Source organism: Bos indicus x Bos taurus, chromosome 24 (genome assembly GCF_003369695.1).
Source record: "Bos indicus x Bos taurus breed Angus x Brahman F1 hybrid chromosome 24, Bos_hybrid_MaternalHap_v2.0, whole genome shotgun sequence".
NCBI lineage: Eukaryota > Metazoa > Chordata > Mammalia > Artiodactyla > Bovidae > Bos > Bos indicus x Bos taurus.
In genome coordinates, this window is record NC_040099.1 from 38679520 (window position 1) to 38706612 (window position 27093).

The window sequence follows — 27093 nt, forward strand, 5'->3', positions numbered from 1 at the left end:
TTCAGATTTTTCCATAACATCTTACGGAAAAGTCCAAATGAACTTTTTGGCCAGCTCAACATATACTTTTAATTTTCCCTCTCAATCCACAGTTCCCCTGACCCTTTCCTTCCCAGTTTGCCACTTCCCTCTTCTCTTCAATCTGCAAGGTCTTCATGCTGCTTCATTTCTCTGCAGAGCACCCTGCTGACACCCAGGACAGTTCCATGGGGTTTCTTTTCCCTGGTCCCCCTCCCAGGATCCCAGTTGGAAAACTGGAGGGCGGTAGCAGATAAGTGAGTATCTAAGAGGCCACATGCTTTTAACCTTATAGCTTAAACACGTGTGCTAGTGCTTGGGAATGACCTTGAATGATGACAATCTATACAACATGAAAATCAGCATAAAAAAATAAAATGAGGTCTTCCTGAGTGAGACTGACAGGCCCTCAAGTAAGGCCACAAGGGCACCTCTGTGATAAGACCAGCCAAACAGAGGCAAGCCCGAGCATTTTGGTATTTAACTATGCTTCTTCAGGGAGTATGTGTTAGTAATCCATCTCCTTGGAATTTCTGACTCGCTCTGTTTGTTTCTTTGTTTGTTTTCAGCATATTTTATAAAGCAAACTTTAATAGCTCTATTTCATATCCTAATAGTAGTTCTACAAAATACGTACTCTCTGTTTTTTTTTTTTAATTTGTGCTTTATATTGGAGAAGAGTTGATTAACAACTCAACCAACATTAATTAACAATGTGTTAGTTTCAGGTGTACATCAAAATGATTCAGTTATATGTATACAGGGATCTATTCTTTTTCAAATTCTTTTCCCATTTAGGTAGCTCCAGAATATTGAGTAGAGTTCCTTGTGCTCTACAGTAGGTGCTTGTTGGTTATCTATCTCAAATATAGTATAATTATTATCCAAGTGGCAGTTGTTTTCACAGATGTGGGAATGCCATACTTTATTGGGAGAAATCTAGAAGGTTTCTAACGGGATGTCTCTGTATTTTTTGTATAACTGACTATTTCTTGAATTAGGAAGGTTCATTTAATGTATATGGAGTTCAGGTTTAATTGCAACATATAAGGCTTCATTACCCTACGTGCACTGCATAACATATAGAGATGGAGAAGCTTCCCAGGTGGCTCAGTGGTAAAGAAACCACCTGCCAATGCAGGAGACGAGGGTTCGATCCCCAAGTCAGGAAGATCCCCTGGAGAATAACCACTCCAGTATTCTTGCCTAGAGAATCCCAAGGACAGAGGAGCCTGGCAGCCACAGTCCATGGGGTCGCAGAGTCAGGCACAACTGAGCGACTAAACAACAACACAGAGATGGAGCTTGGGCAGGACAACCCAGAGTCACACAGCCCTTAGGTTATGGAGGCAGACATCACAGGTGTCTGGACTCCTGTCCAGGGTGCTGTCAGCTGTGCAGACACAAACCTCTTGGTCTTCCGAGGACTCCCTATGTGCCTGCATCACCCTTTCTTGCCATGTCCAGTTGACAGATTTGATTCATACCAGGGTGCCCTCTCCTAACAAATGCTGACTAACTGCCAGGGGCGGGACTGGATTTGCTTTATGCCCCCTCAGAAACAGGATCAAGGACACTATTTCCTTATCATTTCCTCACAGTCAAGCCTTGCCTCCCTCCCCACACCAGCACAAATTCTCCCTGACATGTGCTTTTTCCTTCACACTCAGGTCACATCATTTTCACTCCATAAGCAGAGGGCTTGTAGTAATAAAACTTCAAGTCGCACAAAAACATGCTTGGAAACTGTCACTGTTCTGTAACATCTGGTGCACACATCTGCCTGAAATTTCTCTTCTAGAAATTAGAGCCCATCATGGCTTCTCTCTCTAATTCTGAATTCCTGAAGGATCTACAAATGACAGAACCAAAGTAATTCCCACGACAAATGGCCAGTGTGACAGAGCTTGAAACATTCTTGGCTTATGTGTATGCTTCATTTCATGCCTCTTCGCAGAATCATTGCTATCATGATTCTTGCAAGTTTTTGACAATCAATTAGCCAGGAGACATTTTTGGAGTGTCCTCCTGTTCAACCTAAGTTTCAAGAATAGGGTCAGAAATACTAGGTTTTATCTGGAGAAGACGACATGTGCCCTCCTTGCCCCTTGTGACATTCAGACACTCACCCCATGACCAGAGAATTCACCCCTCGACTCTGCTTGGCCACAGCATTTGAGCAGATAAAAGTCAAGGTCTGATTTCCTTAGTTTTAGTATACATTATGCCCTGGCTCTCAGGGGCTCTTCTGATAATAGAGAGAATCTTCTCATGGCCAAAATGATTCTGCCACCTAAAATACCGTGACACCACCACAACCACCATGGTTCTTTACAATTTGCTCTGTTGGAATGTAGAGTCTGAAAACCTATCAGTGAAGCTTTCCTGCTCCATTGGTCTTTCTTACACTTTAAATAGAACTTCTGCCCGTGCACATTTCTGTAGTATCATACTTAGGTCATGTGGAAAATATTGATACATCAAGTTCAGCACATTTTCCTAACAATGACACATTTTATTAGAAAATATTTAAAAATCACATTTATTAATATCACCATCAATCTTATCAACAAAGTCTTTTAAGTGTTGGGAAGTGATCCAGCTTATAGGGTCGGATACATATTCTACAAAATTCTAATGTTAGCACTGGCAACAAAGATGGTCAGTTTATTTTCTCAGAATGACAGGCTTGCTTTGTTCATTCTTCAGGAAATATCTGCCAAATATTCAAATCTGAATAATCCTAGTTTGTCAGTCACTCTTTCAGGTAATGATGGTGTTTCATGGAAGAAAAAAATTTTTTAGTTCAGCTTGCAAATCAAATAACTGCACAAGTGCTTTTCTTCAAGACCAGCATCCTCAAATTATGACCAGGAGAGCCTAAATCTAGATTTAAGCTTATTGGAGTAAATAAAGACTAATTGGAACACAACCAGGAAAAAACATTGCTCTGTTGGAAAGACTGAAGAGAGCATAGCCTATGCAGGAGTGATAAGAGGATGATTAGCGACTCGATGGACATGAGTTTGAGTGAACTCTGGGAGATGGTGATGGACAGGAAGGTCTGGCGTGCTGTGATTCATAGGGTCGCAAAGAGTCAGACACGACTGAGCGACTGAACTGAACTGAACTGAAAGGCAGTGAGAATGAGAGGCGCTGGGAGGTTGGGGCAAGTGACATTAAAGCTGAATGTCTTTGGACTAGCTTATTCAGCTCTAACCTTACTTGTCATTAGCTTCCACTTGAACATACCCTTTGGGTCACATAATGACTGTTTCCAGCCTGGTCCAAATGCTGGTTCCTAGGAAGTGGTTCTCTCTTCCTCTCTGCCCTTCTGCTTATGAACAAGCTTTGTTTTATTTTTTAAATACTGATTTTATTGAAGTATAGTTGATTCACAACATAGTGTTAATTTCTGCTGTACAGAAAAGTGACTCAGTTATAAATATATGTATATATATTTCATATTCTTTTCCATTATGGTTTATCATAGCGTATTGAATATAGTTCCCCATGCTATTCTGTAAGGCCTTATTGTTTACCCATTCTATATATAATAGCTTTGTATCTGTTCCTCCCAAACTTCCAATCCTTCTCTCTCCCATTCCTCTTCACCCCTGGCAAGGCAAGTCTGTTCTCTATGTCTGTGAGTCTTGGACAAGCTTTCTTAATGAGACTTCCAGCCTCATAGAGCATCTTTAAGAATCTGCATGCCAATCATCTTCTCTGGATCCCGCCAGATGCCCCTAAAATAGACCCCTGACCAAACCATGCCCCTCTCCCCTCACAGGCTGAGGACTACGATGGCTGTGACAGTAAGAGGCTAATTAGCACATCAGCAGCAGCAATGTAGCCTTCCCTGTGCACTCACAGTGTGTTTTGTGCTCCAGAAATTTCTCCACAGCAATGTTACAGGCTGTTCTTTTTTACCCTGAGAGGTGAAAACAAAATAGGAACTAAAATTGGAGTGTGCAAAGCCATCTGGATCAGATGTGGCACAAATGAGATAGCCTAGAAACTTTTCCATTCCCTGTTATAAAAAGAGCTGCCCAGGGCCAAGATAACAAACTCTGTCCAAGTGGATGGAGGTGACAAAGGCGACAGGCCATTTTAATTTCCCTGTCAAAAAGCCCTCCCCTGAAAAACCTAAAAGCACTGGGCACATTCCTTCTCCTCGTTCTGCATCACGTCATCGGGGAAGTCACAGCGAAAATTCTCTGGTTTCTCTCTAAGAGTTGCTCTGGAAGAATCCTTCAAATGCACTTCTATGTGTTTTTCTTCTTTAACAACTAAGAACCTGAACATTCAATAGCACAATATTTCACTTCCAGGCTCCTGAAACCACTTCCAGGCTCTTGACATTATGGGAAAAACACAGAATTTAAAAAGACATGATCTGGGTTCAAGTCCCAGACCGGCTACTTCTAGCTGTTTGTTCTGGGTAAACTGCTTTCACCACCCGTGTTTCTTCATTTGCAAAATGAAGCATCATGTTTCATTGTTGTTGGAGCATCATGCTCCAACACCTGCCTTCCTGACCCTAAGAACCATAAAATAAAGCACGTGGAAGTACTGATACTTTCACCTATGCCATATGTAAGTTGATCCCTATTATTTTAATTAGAAAGGTGTAATATTTCTGACTTTAAAATTACATATGCTTATTCTAAAAATTTCCAGAAAATACAGGAATACAGAGAAGAGAGTGGAAAATGTTTCTGTTTTCCAAAGAGATAACCTTATGATAACTATTAACATTTTTAAAATTTTACCTCCAGACTGTCTTTGTGCACACAATCCCATTTTACAAAATAACTGGGGCTTCCCTGGTGTCTCAAACAGTAATGAATCTGCTTGCAATGTAGGAAACTAGGGTTTGATCCCTGGGTCAGGAAGATCCCCTGGAGAAGGAATGGCAACCCACTCCAGTATTCTTGCCTGGAGAGTCCCATGGATAGAGGAGCCTGGTGGGCTACAGTCCACGGGGTCACAAAGAATCTGACAGCACTGAGTGACTAAAACTTTAACTTTTCATAAGACCATACTAATTACCTGTAAAATGAAAATTTTATTTAATGTCATGTGAATCAATGTGAATTGTTATTATTTTTACTATAACAACACAAGTAGCCTAGATGAAAAAGTTGAAGGAAGCACAAATAGAATCAGCATATGGTATTGCTCAGCTGTGTCAAAGTGAATTATTCATAAGCATTTGTCAGAAATATCCAAGGTTACCGAGCTATTCTGGAACAACAGGGTACAAATTCTGAGGCTGAGATGGCTATATGTTCTATGAAACCTGTTTCCTTTTCCTCGTGGGCACAGAGCAAAGCTGTATTTGTATCACATGGGGTCGGTCATGTGACTGAGTTCTAACCAATAGGACAGGAGTAGAAAGACACACATCAATTGCAGATGGAAGTTGTGAGGGAGAGGGTGTGTCTTCACTCTAGAAGCTTTTCTTCTCTGCCAGCTGCATGGAAAGAGCCTAAAAACTTGGTCCTGGACTGACCATGATGTAGACCGCCTGCCAAGCATGTACTGGACTTGACATCAGTAAGAAATAAACTTCTACTCAGCTACTGAATCTCAGCCATTTACTTCACAGCTGCTAGCTTTACCTACTGCAATCAGTGAAACCGTTAACTTTATTTGAAGTTACGAGAATAGATGGAAACTTGCAGTAGATCTAGAACTTTCCTTCAATGGAGGCAGAGCTGAAACTCACTGAGTTTTCATTTCAGAAGTACAGAGAAAGAATTACCCTTTCTCACTTATTTGGAACAAGTAAATCTTCACCCACTCCCTCATTAAAAATTCTTCAATGGCTGTTCCCAGATCTTTCTTCCTATATACAAAATTAAGACTTCAAATGCAAACATCCCTGAGAGAGACAACACATTCATTTGACTAAATGGTCTAAACTGTATTCAAGATGGTGTCAGGGATTATGCAAAGAGGTTGCTGACAAAGAGATTCTGTACTCTCAAAGAACAGATTATACTATCACAAAGGCAACAAAACCAACAGGAATTTCATTTCATGGGTACAGTACACGTATCACTGCTGGAATACAAAGTGAGAACGTTGCCTTTCCCTCGCTCCTTCAGAGCACCCAGCACACAGGCTTTCAACAAAATCTGCTGAAAGACTATTGAATTAAATGATGGGAGTACTAATTGTCAAATTGTACATCACTATGAACTAGAATTCCTAGGGAAAGTTTACGAAGAAAATGGGAATTGGATCACGTTCCCTACAGTTTCCAGGAGGGCGAACATAATAAATAATAATGTCTCTTTAGTTCACTGGGGCAAGCAGGGCTTCTTACAGCCAAAGTGGTAGCTATCAAGTTTTCACTGATTACCTGCACTCAGCTCAGTTGTGCATGGCAGCCCCCTGGCTGGGTGGCCCTGCCCGAAGGCTTTGCAGCTGCAGCCATAGGAGAAAAGTGGATGTCCACGGAGGGCCAGGGCTCTGTTCAAATGTGACTATGGACAATACCAGCAAATATGTTTGCAATAGAGTAAGATTTGGAAGAACTTTAACATCTCTATTGAGATATAAAAGAAAAACGAAGATCATGGCATCTGGTCCCATCATTTCATGGCATATAGATGGGGAAACAATGGACACAGTGAAAGACTTAATTTTCTTGGGCTCCAAAATCACTGTGGTCAGTGACTGCAGCCATGAAATTAAAAGATGCTTTCTCCTTGGGAGAAAAGCTATGACAAACCTAGACAGCATATTAAAAAGCAGAGACATTACTTTGTCGATAAAGATCCATATAGTCAAAGCTATGTTTTTTCCAGTAGTCATGTATGGATGTGAGAGTTGGTCCATAAAGAAGGCTAAGCACCAAAGAATTGATGCTCTCAAAATATGGTGCTGGACAAGACTCTTGAGAGTCCCTTGGACAGCAAGGAGATCAAATCAGTCAGTCCTAAAGGAAATCAACCCTGAATATTCATTGGAAGGACTGATGCTGAAGCTCCAATAATTTGACCACCTGAAGTAAAGAGCCAACTCATTGGAAAAGACCCTGTCTCTGGGAAAAATAGAAGGCAGGAGGAGGGGCGGGGGGGCTGACAGAGGATGAGATGGATGGATGGCATCACCGACTCAATGAAGAAGAGTTTGAGCAAGCTCCAGGAGATGGTAAAGTACAGGGAAGCCTGGCGTGCTGCAGTCCATGGGGTTGCAAAGAGTCAGACACGACTGAGCAACTGAAGAAGTCTCAGTTCAATTTTGAAACCAGGGAATAATCTTTATATTCATTGGGAAGATGAAAGGGAATGATAAATTGAAATGTTTTCTCCTTACATGGTGCCTGGCTTATAATAAATGCTCAAGAAGTGTTCATTATTAGTCAGGAAGCAATCACAGTCCTTGATGGTGGCAATAGGAAGCAGAGTTGACCTCCATGGCTGGTCCCCACCCCTTTGGACCCCACCATGTGAATACCAAGGCTCACGCTCCCCTGGGACTGCTTCCAGCCAATGATTGGGCAGTGTTGGGGCAGGGGGCCATGGCCATGCCTGTAGACTGGGGACTTCTCTTAGTCCACTTTGCCACCAGGATGCTGCTCCAGGTACTAGCACTGCTCTGAGGTTTGATTTTCTTTCTGTCCCATCCTCTACCACCCCTGCTTCCATCTCCTTTCACCACATATGCCAGGCCAAGTGTCCTGCTGTCTTTCATAAGTCTTCCTGTGATCCTCCCTTGGCACTCCTTTAATCACTGCCCTGCATGTCTGATCCCTTCCTGGTGTCTGCTGTCCAAAGGATTCCAACTATCAGAAGCTTGGTTCAAGGAGACAGGGGCTGAAGAAGCCAGAGCCAGGCTGCCTCACTGACCACCCAGGTGCCAAGGAGGACACCATTATGAGCAGTGTCTGCCACACTTAGACTCAGATATAAGCAGTAACCCAGTTGCTGCAGAGTTCTTTGTTGGTGACCTAGAAAGACATCCTGGCATAGGGGAAGCCCCTCCAAGGGCAGCAATCCAGGTGCTGGAAAAATACGAGGGAGTAATTGCCACAAGGACAGTAGAGTTGGCTGGATATTGCTAAATTGCATTGAGACACCACAGAAGCATAATGAGAAACCGAGGGCCATGAACAAACAATTAGAGGTAGCACAGGGAACTATACTCAATACTTCGTAATAACCTATAAGGGAGAAGAGGCTTCCCAGGTGGCTCAGTGGTAAGAATCTGCCTGCCAATGCAGGAGACACTGGAGACTCGGGTTTGATCTCTGGGTCGGAAGATCCCCTGGAAGAGGGCATGGAAACCCACTCTAGTATTCTTGCTTGGAGAATCCCATGGACAGAGGAGCCTGGTGGGCTATGGTCCATAGGGTCTCATAGAGTTGGACACAACTGAAGCGACTTAGCATGCACACACAAAAGGGAAAAGAATCTGAAGAATAATATGTATATGTATAACTGAATCACTGTGCTATACACCTAAACTTACATAACATTGTAAATCAACTATACTTCAATAAAATAAATAAATAAAAATCCAGTGGTAATTAAAAACCTGATGCTGGGATGACTGAAGGCAGAAGGAGAAGAGGGCAACAGAGGATGAGATGATTGGATGGTATCACCCACTCAATGGACATGAATTTGGGCAAAGTCCAAGAGATAGTGAAGGACAGGGGAGTCTGGGGCGTTGCAGTCCATGGGGTCGTGAAGAGTTGGACACGACTTGGCAACTGAACAACAACAGCAAAAAGGTAACATTAAGAACCAGAAGCCTTTTTGGTTGCTTTCAAAATGGCCCCTCTTGCCTGTCATCAGAGATGTGACTCAGATGAGGAACAGACTCACTCACTAGAAGCACAGAGCTCCAGAGGAGCTGAACAGTCAGCCAAGAGAGTCTAGAGGCCTGGAAGAGGAAATTAGACCTTGAAGCATGAGATAGGACAGCTGGATGGATGTCCCAGCAGAGTTTGCCTCTGTAGACCCTGACCCCTAGAACTCCAGGATGTGACCACCTTCCCCACAAAGCCAGCACTTCCTCCGTGCTGGGAGGTGTTGCTGAGCCCTCTCCCCAAAAAGGTACCTACCTCCTTCAAGAGATGCTCCCACCTCCTCTCCTACGTACCAGGTTGATGAAAGTTTTAGTTGCTCAATCTTCCTAACCCAGGGATCGAACCCAGGTATCCCGTGTTGTAGGCAGATTCTCTACCATCTGAGCCACCAGGAAAGCAGGCTGATAACTAGAGTTAAATTGTGGCATCACTCAGCTGGGAATACATGGAGCCTGATAAAGCAGGAAAGAGATTCTCTCTTGCAAGGACTGCAGCCATGAATTGCATGTAGCCGCAATTTAGTGGGAATGGGTATTGAGGGTGATGATGCTCAGGAGGAAACTCATGGAAGCTAAACATGTAAAATAAATAGGACTTCAAGGTCACCTGTGGATAGACAGCATCCCTCAGCATCCAGAATGGACACAGCTCTTGGAGCAACTGAGAAACGATGTGCTAGAACTGGGGAATTTGAGTATTGTATTCACAGTTGGCCTTGGGCATACATTCATGAGTACAAAATAATTTCTGATTTTTCCTAAGAGTTTGGTCTTAGCAGAGAAAAAGCAAACCCAGAAGTGGCTCCCTCAGGGTCATGCTGAGCCTTAAGTCAATCAAAACACAAAGTGAAGTTTAAGACGCTGAGGTTAAACCTGTCCTGTCTCACATCACTGTCCAAATTGGGGTATTTTCCTGAGAGCCACAGGTGAGCATTCTTAAGAACAAAATCATTTGCTTAGACATGTTCTGATTTTTGGTTTTGATCCCATGAAGGATAAAAAATAGGTGCCTTGTGGCTAAGAGACCCACATCAGCAGCATCACTCTTCCTTCAGGGCTGTCAGAAATGAGAATCCCCAGCCCTACCTCACACCTATGGAATCAGAACCTACATTTTAACAAGAGCCTCAAGACACATGGACACATTTAAGCTTGAGAGGCCTGGCATAGCTCAGTACCCAGGCTGAGCATCTGGAAAATTGGCTTAGGTTTCTGATTCCACCACTTACTGGCTGACAAACCGCTCAGTATCCTTGTAATTTGACGTCCTCATCTGTTGGGTGGAGGTACTGTCTGTTCTTTCTCTTATTTCAGGTCTTTGTTTTCCCCCACCTTGTATTTCTCCAGTTATAATTTTTCATGTTTCTGATATATAAGTGTTCTTTCCTCATTTGCATTTTTACTGAATGCTTTTGCTTAAGGAAGAAGGAATAGACACACCCATATATCACTATGCAAGCATCCCATCCCAGCTCCATTTAGATCAATGAAATTGACATAAGGTTGTTTAATGAATATAAAAATTATGTTATTACTTAAAAGCTTTCCCCTGCACTCCAAACAGTTTGGAGATTTGGGGCCAATATCTGAATGAATAGCCAATTTGTACAGAACTGGTCAATACAAAGTATGTCTTTCTAGCAGATTCTAACTATACTATGCTTTGCTTTTGTTTGAGAAGCTAATGTCAAAGAAAATACATGACTGATGACATACAAACTATTGTCCTGGACTTTCCTGGTGGTACAGGTGGATAGGAATCTGCCCGCCAGTGTAGAGGACACGTGTTCGATCCCTGGTCCAGGAAGATTCCATGTGCTGCAGAGCAACTAAGCCTGTGCGCCACAACTACTGAGTCTGTGCTCCAGAGCCCATTGAGCCACAGCTACTGAAGCCCAAGCGCTCTGGGGTCTGTGTCCCGCAACAACAGAAGCCGCAGCAGTGAGAAGCCCACGCACTGCAACTAGAGAAAGCCAGTGCGGCAGCAAAGACCAGCGCCGCCAAAAATGAACAAATAAATAAATTTTAAAAAATGATTGGCCTTACATTAACCAAAATGTCATGCCTCAGTTTCCATATAATGAACCCTTGCTCTAAATCATTTTGATGCCCCCTTCCAGCTCTAAAAGCCTATGATTCTAATTTGAGGATTGCTCAGACAGAAACTTTTGTGATTAAAGATTGAAAACCAGGGAAACAAGATTTCTTGTGTTCTCTGCAAGACTTCAATTATGAGCATCCATCTGGAGCAGAGACTTGACCCAAAAGGCCTCCCAGATTCGGTTCATTTCATCTCAACAAAACTCAGGCTCCCAGAAGTTCAAGGACTATCTGGTCAAATGGTTTTAAGCAAGCTCTTTAAATTTTTAATCCCAAGCCTCCTTTCAACTCAATTATTTATCTCACTGCAAATTTCTAACATCCATATCAATTTCCTGAAGATAAATATGCATGAGGTTTGGACCCCAAAATTATACTCTGGGATTGTGAGGTTGATTTTTAAATAAAGCTGGACAGCAATTCAGCTTCTAAAGAAAAATCTATGGGAGTGTGTAATGGAATCACTTAGCACTCTGTAAGGAGGAGAAAACCCTTTCTACAACTATTCCTTTTCCTGTAAGTGCCATGTGATTTTCTGACTATAAATCTTGATGGAGTTGGAAATTTAAATTCTGATGCACTGCTTCATCCTTAGTTAATCACACAAAATTACAAATTTTCAGAAGAATGAGTTCTTTAGAGAATGCATTACCAGCTCTTGAACAGAAATAAAAGCCCTTCATCTCAGAAAATAGAAACATATGTCAATGTCTATCTGATCAAAACAACAGACATTTAACCCTCAACGTGTCCAGCCATTTCTGAGAGAGATTGAAGATTGATGACTATGATAACAATAGATCATGTTTACATGTTAGCTACTGACTTCTCATTAGTTTCCTCTCTCTTAGCTATGGATTTACAAAACCCCAGTAGATTTACCTGCTCTGTGGATGAGAAAGGATGACCCACTTTGGATAAAATCACAGCAACAGTTGGTGCAACAGGATGCACCAAAGCTGTCTTAAGAGCCTTCCTTGTGGTGGTACATTTGATCTTCACAACTGTCTTTTACAGATGAGGACATTCAGGTATGGAAAGATCATACAGACGGTAACCAACAGAGTGACCATTTGAACTCAGACTGCCTGACCTCAGAGTCCATGTCCTTAATTTTGACCTTGACTTTAAACTTGATCTGCTGCTGCTGCTGCTAAGTTGCTTCAGTTGTGTCCGACTCTGTGCGACCCCACAGACAGCAGCTCACCAGGCTCCCCCATCCCTGGGATTCTCCAGGCAATAACACTGGAGTGGGTTGCCATTTCCTTCTCCAATGCATGAAAGTGAAAAGTGAAAGTGAAGTCGCTCAGTCGTGTCCGACTCTTTGCAACCCCATGGACTCCAACCTACCAGGCTCCAAATCGAACATACACTTAATTAGATGAGGCTAGGTTATATCATAATATTGGCTTCCCAGATGATACAATAGTAAAGAATCTGCCTGCCAATGCAAGAGACATAAGAGATGTAGGTTCAATCTCTGAGTCAGGAAGACCCCCTGGAGTAGGAAAAGGCAACCCACTCCAGCTCTAGTATTCTTGTCTAGGAAATCCCAAGGACAGAGGGACCTGGCTGCTACAGTCCACAGGGTTGCAGAGTTGGACACGACTGTGCCCATATGCATGCATGCATATCATAATATGTCATATTCTACCCCTGTATTAAGAATTTATGATGATATCGTACTATATTATGCAATATTACATTTTCTATGATGGTGTTAGTAGGGTTTAAAAACAGTCATTCTAATTCAGGTTTATTAGGCTGAGGAACCCCTACTGTCTTCTCTAATTTACAACTTTAGTTGATCTATTGGGCTAATACCTTAAAATTAATTAATACATAAAATAAAAAACTAATCCAAACACCAGCAAACCCATTTGCTGCTCTTACTTCATAATAAATGCCAGGGACCTGGGGCCCCACTGCCAGTGTCTTTCTCCCTCAGGGCTGAAGACTCAACTGCCTGGAGGTGCAGAACCAACTCTGAACAGTGGGCTCAGCCTGGAGGTATGGGAGGGGCTCGCCTGCACAGCACATGCCCGTCTGCAGGGGGGCGCCACTCAGCACCACCCCGTGGCTGTGGTGGCCCAGAGGGAATGGTAGTCCAGTATCATCAGACCCTGTAATTTACCCAGAGAGGACAGAAATAATAAGTTATAAAATTTGACACTAAATTAAAAAACCCATCATAAAACACTGGAAAGATGGAAGAATTCACGCGGGTAATATTCAAGGTCTAAATGCCAGCTGGTCTTCAGTTTGTACCACAGTTTTTTCTGGTCTCTGCTTTCCTTGCAATGACCTCATCTACCTCCTTGACCTCAAAGCCCATCTAACGCTTATGCTCCTTGCTTACGTGCTAAGTTGCTTCAGTCATATCCGACTCTGTGACCCCATGGACTGTAGCCTGCCAGGCTCCTCTGTCCATGGGATTTCCCAGGAAAGAATACTGGAGTGGGTTGCCATTTCCTTCTCTAGGGTATCTTTCCCACCCAGGGATTGAACGCACGTCTCTTGTATCTCCTGCACTGGCAGGCAGATTCTTTACCACCAGCACCACCTGAGAAGCTCCTTAATGCTTATGATTCCCTTGCTTATATCTGAACTTACACCTGAGCCCCAGATCCCAGTCTTTAATTACCTCTTAGGCAGATCATTGCCTGTAGGAACCTCATACACGATGGATGAGTTAATAAGAATTTCCTCCCTTTGGAGTGGTAGCTACCTTGGTTAATGCAATCACTTCTAAGGAATCACCCAATGATTGTCAACTCTTCATTTTTTAACCACACAGATGTTGTTGATAAGCAAGTCCAATCTACCTCAAGATATTTTTGAAATCCCTCCAATAATTCCTATGTGCTGTTTAAGTTGGGAGTTTTTCATTTTTTAAGCTGCAAAATATTTTCTTTTAACAACATTTTACCCAACTCAAAGAAGGCTCCAAAGCTCCCAGGTTTCAAGGAACCTTCGAGTGTCATCTCCTTAGAGGTTTACTTGTCAAAAGGAACCCAGCTGCATAGAAAGTTTAACTAATTTGAAGATAAAGAATTCTAGCGTACATGCTTAGCAACTTAAGGACAAATGAATTATTCACTTTTTAAAAAGAAACTTACAATTTCACTCTGCAGAGAGTTTTCTGCTCTATTCACAATATTTTGGAATATACAACACATGCTAGAAATAAGCCTGAATTCTTTAATTCCTTCCCTTGTTGGCCACACCCACACTGAATGGCATCACTTTTCATGGAATGGTCACAAACCCCTAATTTGACTTTCATCCTCCCAGAGATCAATATCTGAACTGTCAACCAGCCTGGGCCACCATTTTGTATTTCTCTTTTCTCAAAACTTCAGCACCTTCTCCAACATCCCCACTCTTTGCTGATCACTTTGCCTTTTACTTTTTTACAGTTATTAAGCACACTGAAGCAGTCAGAGGAAATCTCCCCAACTCTCTCACCACCATAGCTCCTCACCCTCCCAGTCTGACCCATACACTCTACACTAAATTCTATATCTCGTTTACCCCGGGACATCTTCCAGCAAATCTGTCTCCTACATCACTCATGTTCCTGTTTCTACTACATCATTGTCATCAGCAAACACACGTATTTTTTCTTTGGAATTAAAAAATAAAACCTAAATAACTCCTATAGATCCTATTTCCTCTCCTATTTCTATCCCTCCCTCTTTGTTCAATTTTATTTTCATATAAATTGCATGAATCTTTGCTTCTCTGGTGCCTCCATGGTACTTGGCACAATATACTCCCCCCAAAGAAGTATTTTGGAAATACTCACTGTGTAGTTGTATAAAATGATCATTGTAAAGCTGATATAGTATTTAAGAAAAATGTATGTAATGTGCTGAATTAAAAATCAGCAAATAAATGTTACATATGCACTATTTATATAAAATGTGAACATATTTTGACAAAGAACAGAAGCTGTTACACAAAAATGATGAGACAGTTTTGTCATATTAGGAGTAATGATGATTGATTGCCAGTCTATGAGAAGTTCTTCAATGTTTATTCACATATATAAAGTCAAGCAAAAGGAAACAAAGCCTCCATCACAGCCAGGCTTTGGAAGCAAACGCATTGGTCACTTAGTAGAACCATGTGCGGGGGCGGGAGTCAAGCTACACAAATCCAGGCCAAATAGACGCAACTCACAACAAGCCTATTTCTTGATTCAAGTGGTAGTAACACGTATGTACACAAAACTCAAAACAATGTATACTGAAATCTGGCATTTCACTATTTATAAAATTTTCCTCAATTTTTAAAAAGTATTCTTTATACATATATTCTTTCTTTGTATGCTGACTGACATTAAAATTCTAAGTCTCTGAGTACAATCCTCTCTATTAATTTTTTATCCTCCAAATGAAAATAAAATTCAACCACAAAAGGGTTTTGAATCCTTTCTCTTCTTCCTTCCACCTCCCATGGGGCTGCTGTGCAAGAGTAAATGCAGCTTCCCCTAAGACACATCAACATGAATTCTATTTAACAGAGTGAAACTGCCCAAAGTGATACAAGAACAAAACCTGGACTGTACTCCTCACATTCTGATTCTTAAATCCATCTCGATCTTTTTGACACGAGCTATCCCGCTACATGAAAACTATTATCATGATGATAAAATAGAAGGGACAGAGTGAGATCAAATACTGAAGTTGTCACCCAGAGGAAAGGATGACTAGTGACTAGCAAATAAATGACAGATGGCTGAGAAGCTAATACGACTGGAGCACTGTCTACAAAACATCAACCATGGAACTAGAGTTCATGAAGCCTCCATTAGAAAAATATTTTGGAGAATATTTTAACAAATGGATACTGAAATTGTGGCAGTACAAGCTACAGATTACAAAGAAAGATATAGCTTGTTTATTATATATATAAAGTTTAGCCATTTAAAAATTTAAATTTTTCTGCAGCTATGTTCTTTCTCTATTGTTGTTGACACATGCTCCCAGATGTAGAGCCTTAACACAACAGAAACTTAACATCTTACAGTTCTGTTAGGCTCACTGGACTGAGTCAAGATGTCACGGGCTGGTTCATTTCTGGCATTTCTACAGGAGAACTGATATCTGTGTTTTTTTCTAGATTCTAGTGGCCATATGGATTCTCTGATGGGTGACATCCCTCTTTCAGTTACAAAGCCAGAGCCAAAAACTAAAGTTCAACTCCTTCTTACTTAGCCATCTCTTTCATTTTTGCACTAGAAAAGTCCTTCACTTTTAAGAGGTTGTGATTTGGTTGAGCTCACCCGAGGTATCCAGAATAATCTCCTCTTTTCAAGATTCCTCACCTTAGTCACATCGGCAAACAGTATCTACAACATGTACATACAACAGTATTTACATCCTATGTAAAATAACATATTTACAGGTTCTGAGAAGTGGGGCATGGTCATCGTTGGGGGACATTATTTTTGCCTACAGCAATGGTTATCAAAGTATGCTTCATAGACAGGCATGATGCTCAACTGAGGTACTGAAAAATGGATAAAAAGGAGTTCTGCTTCTGAACACGATGGAGAGACTGAATTTGCCCTTTTGGTAACAGCAACAACAAAAGACAAAATATATTGCTTTCAGGCGTTGAATATCAGACATCACAGGGCTGTGATCTCAGAGCAAGGAGACAGGATGAACTTTAGATTGCTTCAGCTTGCTGCCTTGGGAGATTCTAGGTTGTAGCTCCAGGAGAAGTCCAGAGATCTTCCATAGTGGAAGAAAAAGAGATGGAAATGGAGAAGCCAGGGCTACAGTACATCCCAGAGAAAATTATCAGAAAGCAGAGAGCTACATAGAGAGAACTCAGAGACCTACAGCGTCTCCAGAAGTCACCAACTGAGCACTGATCAGCACAGCATGTGTGGAAACCCCCTGAGATCAAGGAAGGATCCACCCAAAAGGATCAGAGAGAACAAACTCCAGAACTTCCACAAGGCTGAAGATATTTTAAAACAATGTCAATTATAGTCATATCAAAAATATAAAATACTTAGAGACAAATCTAATACTCTAACACACTGAAAACTGTGAAACACTACTAGGAGAAGTGAAGGAAGACCCAAATAAATGGAGAGATGCATCATAGTCATATATCTCTTTATGTATGAAGATAGTATTTTTAAGATGTCACTTCTCCTTCAAATGATCTATAGATATGTTAAAATATTAAAGGAAAACATAATCCCAGCAGGCATTTTTTAGTAGAAATTGACAATATAGTTCTGAAATTGATATGTAAGAATAAAGTTAGATGATTTATACTATATTGTTATAGTAACTTACTCTAAAGCTATTGTAATCAAGACAATGGAATGAAACAATTTAGAAACAGACTGACACAGACATAGTCAACTGGAATTTTGACAAAGATGCAAATTAAATTGAATAGAAAAAGATTATCATCTTTCAACAAATGGTGCTGGAACAACTGGATTGTCATATAAAGATACAAATGAACCTTGTGTGTGTCAGTCGCTCAGTCATGTCCGACTCTTTGTGACCCCATGAACTATATAGCATGACAGGCTTCCCTGTCCTTCACTAAAAAATACTGAAGTGGGTAGCCATTGCCTTCTCCACGGGATCTTCCTGTTCCAGGGATCAAACCCCAGTCTTGTGCATTGCAGGCAGTCTCTTTACTGTCTGAGCTACCAGAGAAACCCCTTGACTCTCATCTAACACCACATACAAATAATAAATCAAAATACATCATAGATGGGAAGGTAAGGGATAAAACTATTAGAAGAAAACATAGAAAAACATCTTAGTGACCTTGCTACTGCTAAGTCGCCTCAGTTGTGTCCGACTCTGTGCGACCCCACAGATGGCAGCCCACCAGGCTTCTCCGTCCCTGGGATTCTCCAGTCAAGAACACTGGAGTGGGTTGCCATTTCCTTCTCCAATGCATGGAAGTGAAAAGTGAAAGCGAAGTCACTCAGTCGTGCCCGACTCCCAGCAACCCCATGGACTGCAGCCCACCAGGCTCCTCCATCCATGGGATTTTCCAGGCAAGAGTACTGGAGTGGGATGCCATTGCCTTCTCCGTTAGTGACCTTAGGTTTGGCAAAATTTCTTAGATAAGATACAAGAAACATAAACTCTAAAGGAAAAAAAATCTGTAAATTATATCTCATTGAGTGTAAAAAAATTGTTTTTTAAAAGCACTATTAAGAAAATGAAAAGGCAAACCACAGATGGAGGAAGATATTTACAAAACATCCAACAAAGAACTGTGTCTAGAATATATAAAAAACATATGTCAATAATAAGAAACAACTCAAGAATAGTCAAAAGATGAGAACAGACATTTGATCAAAAAAGAGATACAGATAGCCAATAAGCACATAAATATAAATTCAACCTCAGTAGTCATTAGGGAAATGCAAATGAAAACCATAATATGATACCATGACACATCCGGTCAAAAGCCTAAAGCCAAACACCAAGTGTTTTGTGAGACAGTGAAGTAACAATATTTTAGCCCCTGATGCAAAGAGCTGACTCACTTGAAAAGACCCTGATATTGGGAAAGAATGAAGGCAGGAGGAGAAGGGGATGACAGAGGACGAGATGGTTAGATGGCATCATTGACTCAATAGACATGAGTTTGGGTAAACTCTGGGAGTTGGTGATGGACAGGGAGGTCTGGCGTGCTGCGGTTCATGGGGTCGCAAAGAGTTGGACACGACTGAGCGACTGAACTGAACTGAAGTAACAGGATCATACACTGTCACTCGTGGTGTATATTGTTACAACTATTTTTCAAGACTTTGGCAGTTTCCTAAAAAGTTAAACATACTCCTACCAAATGACCCAGATATTCCACTCTTAGATACTTAGCCATAGGAATAAAAACATATATCCACACAAGGATCTGAAAATGACTACTCAGTTTCATTTATAATAGCCCCAAACTGGAAACAATCCAAATGTCTTTCAGGAAATGAATAAAAAAATCACTGCATATCCATACAATGGAATATTTTTAACCCTTTATTCCCTTTTATGATACTCAGTCTATTCCCTTTCATTCTGCTTTGTTTTTGTCTATATTGCTTTTTTACAGGCTTGTATATGAGTTCCATAATCAGAAGAACAATAAATGGGTGTACAATTATACACAGAAAAATTGAGAAATGATTTTACATATTCTAAATACATCCATACTCATTGTAGAAAAAAATAATGTAATAAGAACCATGCATTATCAGCACAATATCACATCTAAAAGAAACTGTTCTTATTTGCATTTTACATGATTCATTCTTATTCAATTTTTCTTTCTGCTATTGTAAAAGAATCACTAATGGTCTCCTAAGTATTTCCTTTATCCATGTACCACCCTTTCTTCATCTAGACACTGGCAAAAGCAATAGTAAGGAGGTGTTCTAATGCCTCATACAATTCTACTGAAATTATCACTCCATTCCCCATATACACTCTCCAACTCACTAAAATCAATCCAGCCCAGGAAACGGACTACAAACAGAATAATATCTTTCTTGAGAAAGCCTCAGGACATCCCAGCACATGCCCTGTACCCCTTGGGAGACAAGATGACCAGTCCTCACTTCTGGACACTTTCCCAGCCAACATGAAACTCTTTCCAGTTACTTCTGGAACTCGTAATCTAACATCACCAAATCCTTCCACCTCTTCCTCCTCTTCTCTGGATCTTCTCCAAATCTTCTGCTTTAACTCAGCCTACATTCACATCTGAAGACTTGACTTTTCTGTATCACTTTCAAACTAGGGCTATTTTTTTCCTGCCCTATCCCACATGGTACTGGGTTCCCAGGGTTTGGGTTCATAGTCACATCTAGACAATTTCCCCCTCTTTGTTCTGTGAAAGAAAATACCATCTCCTTGGAGGCTTGGGCGAATAAGTCCTAGCCCTCCACCCCTCCATACTGACCAAGGAGGCCCCATATACTGTAATAAAGAAGAGGTGAAGTGAAGTGAAAGTCGCTCAGTCATGTCCGATTCTTTGCGACCCCATGGACTATACAGTCCATGGAATTCTCCAGGCCAGAATCCTGGAATGGGGAGCCTTTCCCTTCTCCAGGGGATCTTCCCAACCCAGGGATCAAACCCAGGTCTCCCGCATTGCAGGAGGATTGTTTATCAGCTGAGCCACAAGGGAAGCTCAAGAATACTGGAGTGGGTACCCTATCCCTTCTCTAGCAGATATTCCTGACCCAGGAATCGAACTAGGGTCTCTTGCATTGCAAGTGGATTCTTCACCAACTGAGCTATAAAGAAGGCTGAGTGCCAAAAAAAATAATGCTTTCAAACTGTGGTTCTGGAGTAGACTCTTAAGAGTCCCTTGGATAGCAAGGAGATCAAACCTGTCAATCCTAAAGGAAATCAACTCTGAATATTCATTGGAAGGACTGATGTTGAAGTTGAAGCTCCAATACTTTGGCCACCTGATGTGAACCTGCCAACTCATTGGAAAAGACCCTGATAATCTGGGAAAGATTGAGGGTAGGAGAAGGGGGCGACAGAGGATGAGACAGTTAGACTGCATCATCAATTCAGTGGACATGAATTTAAGCAAACTCCGGGATATAGCGAAGGACAGGGAAGCCTGGTGTGCTGCAGTCCATGGGGTCACAAAGAGTCAGACACGACTGAGCAACTAAACAAGGACAACACGGTGCCTGGTCATTGTATCTGTTCTTCAAGTGTCAATGTACATTGAAAGTGAAAGTGAAAGTCACTCAGTTGTGTCCAATTCTTGGAGCCCATGGACTATACGGTTCATGGAATTCTCCAGGCCAGAATACTGGAGTGGGTAGCATTTCCCTTCTCCAGGGGATCTTCCCAACTCAGGGATCGAACCCAGGTCTCCTGCATTTCAGACACAGGAAAAGCCACTGTTACATTGCTACTCTCCAAAACACCTATTTAACACCTCTTCCCAAATCTACTGGGCTTCCCTGGTGGCTCAGACAGTAAAGCGTCTACCTGCAATGCGGGAGACCTGGGTTTGATCCCTGGGTCAGGAAGATCCCCTGGAGAAGGGAATGGCAACCCACTCCAGTACTCTTGCCTGGAAAATTCCATGGACAGAGGAGCCTGGTAGGCTACAGTCCATGGGGTCGCAAAGAGTTGGACAAGACTGAGCAAAAATCTACAGCACCACTTCCCTCTCCAGACGCTAAGCTGACAACCTCATTTCTTATTTTTCTCAGAAGGAAAGAGAAACAATCACAGGAAATAGATACCCTTTTTCCGTAATAAAATTTACCAAGCATATGGGTGCCTTTCCTTCTGTTATAACAGGTTAACTGTCCAGAACCCAATCTAAGGTCAACCCCTAGGCTATGCCCATCTCTTTTCACCTACTCAAGGACATCACTATTGCAATAAACCTCTCTTTCTAAAAATATCAATGCCTTCCTACAGCAATCCCATTGATGAACGTACCACAATGTCTTCTTTTGTAAAAAACAAATGGACAAAAACTCATATTTGACTTATCATTACCTTCCACCCAGTGCCCCCTTATAACAAAACTCAGAGAGCCATTTAAATTTGTTTTCTCCAATTTTTCAGCCTGTCTTTCTTCCCCAAACCACTGCAAGCAGGTTTTGTAATCAACATTCTCAATGAACCAGACCTTTATATCACCAAGTTCAAGACTTAATCCATATTTTACTGAACTTCTGAACAACATTTGACTGGTTGGTCACACTCTCCTCCTTGAAATATTTTCTTTGCCTGACTTCCTGGACTCCACTCTGACCTCTCACCTCCACAGCTGCAACTTCCCTGACTCTTTTTCTGGTTTCTATCATCACCCTGGCTTCCTTACACTGAAGTTCCCCGGGGTCAGCTTTGAACCTCTTCTTTCTCTCTCTCTCTCTCTGATTCACTGTATTCAATGCCTCAGGATGCATATACCATTTTTATGGCTCCTACGTATTTGATCTTTAATTCTGAACTCGTGCCTAAGCTCCAGATTCACATATGAATCTGAAAATGCACATCCAATGATTGATCTTCTGTTTTAGATATAAATCACAAATAAACACCACTAAAATTATTTAATGTGTAATTTTTCTGTCATGTGTAACCCTAGCATTCTCATGTCTATTCTTAATTGGGGGATTTATACAGTTTCTAAATTTTCTACAATAAATAATATTGGACTCCAATTCTCACTATGAACCAGGTGGCCAAGGACTTACTCATCTTCTTACTTTTATTACTTCATCTCTTCTTAAGCCTCAGAAGCTTTATCTGTATGAGGGGGAGAACCCGACCTCTCTCATGCGGGAGGACCACAGACTACGGAGAACAGTGTAGAGAACTTACCATCCATCCAACATCCCTATTAACTCTGTGCCTGAATCCTTCAGCACATTCCAGATTCTTCCCTTGCTATGAATTCCTAGAGTCTAATTACACTGTCAGTGTATAGAAACACTTTCCTTGCTCTAATAGACATTGACAAGGGACTTTTCAGAAAGATTGTACCTATTCATCCTTCTGCCAGTTTATGTGAGTACCTGCTATAAGAACTATTACCCCTGTGTATAAATTTAATTAGCAGCTTAATATAAACACACACTTCTTTTATCAGATGTAATCCTAGTTATGGGCTTCCCTGGTGACTCAGATGGTAAAGAATCCGCCTGCCATGCAGGGGACCCAGGTTCAATCCCTGGGTCAGGAAGATCCCCTGGAGAAGGGAATGGCAACTCACTCCAGCATTCTTGCCTGGAGAATTCCATGGACAGAGGAGCCTGGCAGGCAGAGTCCATGGGGTCTCAAAGAGTTGAACATGACTGAGCAACTAAGCTTCTTAGATATAATCCTAGTTATGGTGCCAACTTGTCATATGACTTAATCTAACTTTGCCTCAGTTTCTCCATCTGTGAAATGGGGACAAGTTTGTGGTTGGAAAGGGAGATATATAATTGGTCTAATCAAGAAGCACAGTGCTTTTGCAAAGATAGGGTACTCAGGGCATGTGATCTTACCACATGGTATATTCAGAATATCCCAATCAAAATCAAGTGTGCATTGAAAGACAATTCTGAGCATAATTCCGCTGATGAAGGCTGCCAGGAAGGCAGCCTTGTTTCTCTGGGAGCAGCTGGCTTGTCTGAATTGCTTGTGCTGTACAGTAGCCTTGCAATTACGATGTATGGGCCAATGCGCTTTCTTCTTACAAAATCATCTCCACGTTCATCTGCCTTGTCATTAAGTTTTATGGCGGAAGTTGAACGCCTAATGAAACTGCAGATTAGAACTGCTTTATGGCCTCTAAGAAAATCTCATTACCATGGAGTAGCTGTGAAAAGATGTGAATGACAGATGTAAGTGTACAGTGTTATTATAAATGGGAGAGAGAAATTAGCTCCAAGAGCAACAAAACTGGTATCATTTTTCACCATTTCCTCCTCCACTTGATCTTCCACCCTTCCATCCTTTGTTCATTCATTCATTCATCCATAGACAGATTGTTGCTATTTAGTCACTCAATGGACATGAGTTTGGATAACCTCCAGGAGCTGGTGATGGACAGGAAGGCCTGACATGCTGTGGTTCATGAGGTCACAAAGAGTCAGACACGACTGAGCGACTAAACTGAACTGAAATTGTGACCGACTCTTTGCGACCCCATGGATTGTAGTCCTCCAGGCTCCTCTGTCCATGCAATTTCCCAGCCAGGAACACTGGCGCAGGTTGCTATTTCCTTCTCCAGGGGATCTTCCTGAGCCAGGAATCCAGCCCACATCTCCAACATTGGGAGGTGGATTCTTTACCACTGAGCTACTCAGGAAGCCTTCACTTTATTGTAGCTATACTATAAAAGACAATATCTTGTGCTAAGATTGCGGACTTTCCATCTCCCATATCCCCACCCCCATTGTGTCTTTTTAAATGGAGTCAACATCATTCATCAAATAACAAATATTTATTGTTCTATAAAGGCACCATGCTGCAAGATTGGGGTCTAAAAATAGTACATGGTTCCATTTCTCATTGTGTTTAGATAGAGTGGAAAAGACACACAGTAAAGTAAGTTCTTACAATGCAACATAAATGCTGGAGGATAACACGCCTGAGGTCCAGGGGAGTTGAGAAGGGAAGGGAAGGGGTCACCAATCATGGAAAAGGTCAAGTCAGTTTGGAGATAAGAATAGAAGCACAGAAACAGCAGATAGAGAAAAATGATCCCCCTGTGCTCAAGTAGTGTCCAACTCTTTGCGACACCATGGACTGTAGCCCGCCAGGCTTCTCTGTTCATGGAATTTGCCAGGCAAGAGTACTGGAGTGGGTTGCCATTTCCTACTCCAGAGTATCTTCCCAACCCAGGGATGGAACCTGCATCTCCTGCATTGGCAGGCAGATTCTTTACCACTAGCATTACCTGGGAAACCTGGTCCCCCACCCCGAGAAAATAGGAACTCCTCCACCAACCTAAAAGCACAGAATCCATTGGAGTCAACAGTGAGTCCAGAGCAGCTCCAGCTCTGTTGGAGGAGGTAACAGAAGATGAGGCTGGGAGAGAACAGGGTTTAACCCTCAGGGTCCTGCATGCTGTTAAAGAGTTCAGACTTTATCTGAGGTCTCCTCTGCCTTCTAAGGAATAGTACCCATCCAGAGGAAGAGGAATCTGCGACATGATCTTTTTCTGTTTGTTTTTTTTTTTTTTTTTATTGAAATGATGGTTTTCGATGGGGAAGGGGATGCACAGCTTGGGATGGAACCTGGATATTCTGAATTCCAGGAGGTCAACAACTGGCTTAACACAGTTTCTGTGCTGGCCCCCACTTCTAAGGGAAGCATCTTCTGTTTCAAGGCCGAAGGGACTTGACTCAGTGAGACTACATGAAGAGAAAAATCATCCCGGACAAGGACACTCACAGGACATGTTGCTACAGACTTCACCCCCTGGATCAGTCTCTAGAGCAATGGGGTGGAGCTGTCTGCCAGGCAGGAAGTTTGGAGCATACTTGCAGAGGCCACGTGAGGACGGACACAGCTGTGAACACTTGTATTGCCAGCAAAGCAGTGACAGAGCCAATGCTCTTCCTGACGCTGAGAATGATCCCTGATTGCTTGAGGAACAGAGACGTTGATATTTTAGGCCCTTGGCCTTTGAGGAATTATCCTGTGCTTTGCTAGGTTATTCTTGGGGAAAGCTAAGCTTGCATCCTAGGAGCTGAATATGCCCCTCACTTAGAAGGACGGGAAGGGGGTGGGGGTGGGGTGCATAGATCGGGTCCAGGGACTTGTTCTGGACAGTAGCTCCTTGGATTTTTAGGTCTTTCTTTCTCCTCCCTCCCTCCCCCACCTTTATCTTTTGTAGCATCAAAACTAGGGGGAAGGAAGAGGTGAGAAAGAAGAAAAGTGCATTCCTTATTAGGATAAGCTTCAATAAAGTGAGTCAGATTTTTTTTTAATTATTTTGAAGTGGAGGAAAGTTCTTTACAATGTTGTGTTGGTTTCTGCCATACAACAATGTAAATTAGCCATAATTATACATACGCCCTCCCTCTTGAGGGGCTTCCTGGGTAGTTCTGATGGGCAAGAATATGCCTGCAACGCAAGAGACTTGGGGTTGATCCCTAGGTTGGGAAGATGCCCTGGAGAAGGGAATGACAATGCATTCCAGTATTCTTGCCTGGAGAAGCCCATGGACAGAGGAGTCTGGTGGGCTACAGTCCACAGAGTTGCAAAGAGTTGGACACAACTGATCAATTAAGCACACCTTCCTCCTGTCCCCCCTTCCTACTCCTCCAGGTCGTCGCAGAGCACCAGGCTGGGCTCCCTGTGCTCTACAGCGACTTCTCTCCAGCTATCTGTTTTACACATGGTAGAAGGCACTTCTATCAGAGAAGGCACTGGCGACCCACTCCAGTACTCTTGCCTGGAAAATCCCATGGATGGAGGAGCCTGGTGAGCTGCAGTCCATGGGGTCGCTAAGAGTCGGACACGACTGAGCGACTTCACTTTTACTTTTCACTTTCATGCACTGGAGAAGGAAATGGCAACCCACTCCAGTGTTCTTGTCTGGAGAATCCCAGGGATGGGGGAGCCTGGTGGGCTGCCGTCTATGGGGTTGCACAGAGTTGGACACGACTGACGTGACTTAGCAGCAGCAGCAGCAGTAGCAGTGTATCTACGTCAATGCTATTTTCTCCGTTAGTTCCATTTCCTCTGTCCCCACTGTATCCACAAGTCCATCTCCATATCTGAGCCTCCATTCCCTCCCTGCAAATGGGTTCATCGGTATTACTTTTCTATCCATATATATGTGTTAGTATATGATATTTGTTTTTCTCTTTCTGACTTAGTTCACTGTCTATAACAAGGCTCTAGGTTCATCCACTTCATTAGAACTAAGGGAGTTGGATTTTTTGGAACCTAACTTCATTCTGGATTGTGCTCTGTGCTTTGAACAGTAAAGAGTAGAACCCCCTGTTTCCATGTGCTGTTTGCGTCTCCTTGGGGTTTGAGAGACAATGGGATCAACACTCACACAGCTGTCCAGGTCTGCAAAGCTGGTCTGAGACAGAAGCCCCAGTTATTTCCAGGCCCCTAAGAAAATTAGAGAGCTGGGCGCCTGATGTCTATTCATAGAGTCCTTCCAAACATTAAGTTCTACATCCACTTTCATTAGAATATTTTCCCATGTTATGTTCTAGCCCTTCTCCCCTTGAGTGCTCAGAGATTTCTGGCATCACTTCAGCATGCTCGTTTATTAGTTTTCTCCTAACATCAGTGATATTAGTCAGGCAAACAGTCATGGATGCATCCAGAATAGTTAAATGAGAGCTGCTGTGCTGTTTCTTCACCCACCTGTGTTCTCCTCTGGGCCCCTCCACGTCTGCCCCATTTCAGTTTGAAGATCTTTGCCCTTCACAGTGTTTCCATAAGGAGAGAAACAAAATAAGAGAGACTTCTGTTTCCCTTCACTGGCTCCAAACCTCTGGCCTATCCCCGGCAGTAGGCTGTAAGCCACCTAGAAGTGGACAAGGAAAGTGACCTTCTTGTCTGGGGTCCGACACTGTACCTGGGGCATCCTGTGTGCTTGGTAAATGTTCTCTAAACAGAACCAGGTCTCTCTCTCCCCACGTGGCAAACA

General features: G+C 42.3%; 1 pseudogene; it reads left to right on the plus strand.

Moving 5' to 3' along the window:
• Positions 1-24109: 24109 nt before the first annotated feature.
• LOC113882813 overlaps positions 24110-27093 on the plus strand; it is a 121833-nt pseudogene continuing 118849 nt past the window's right edge.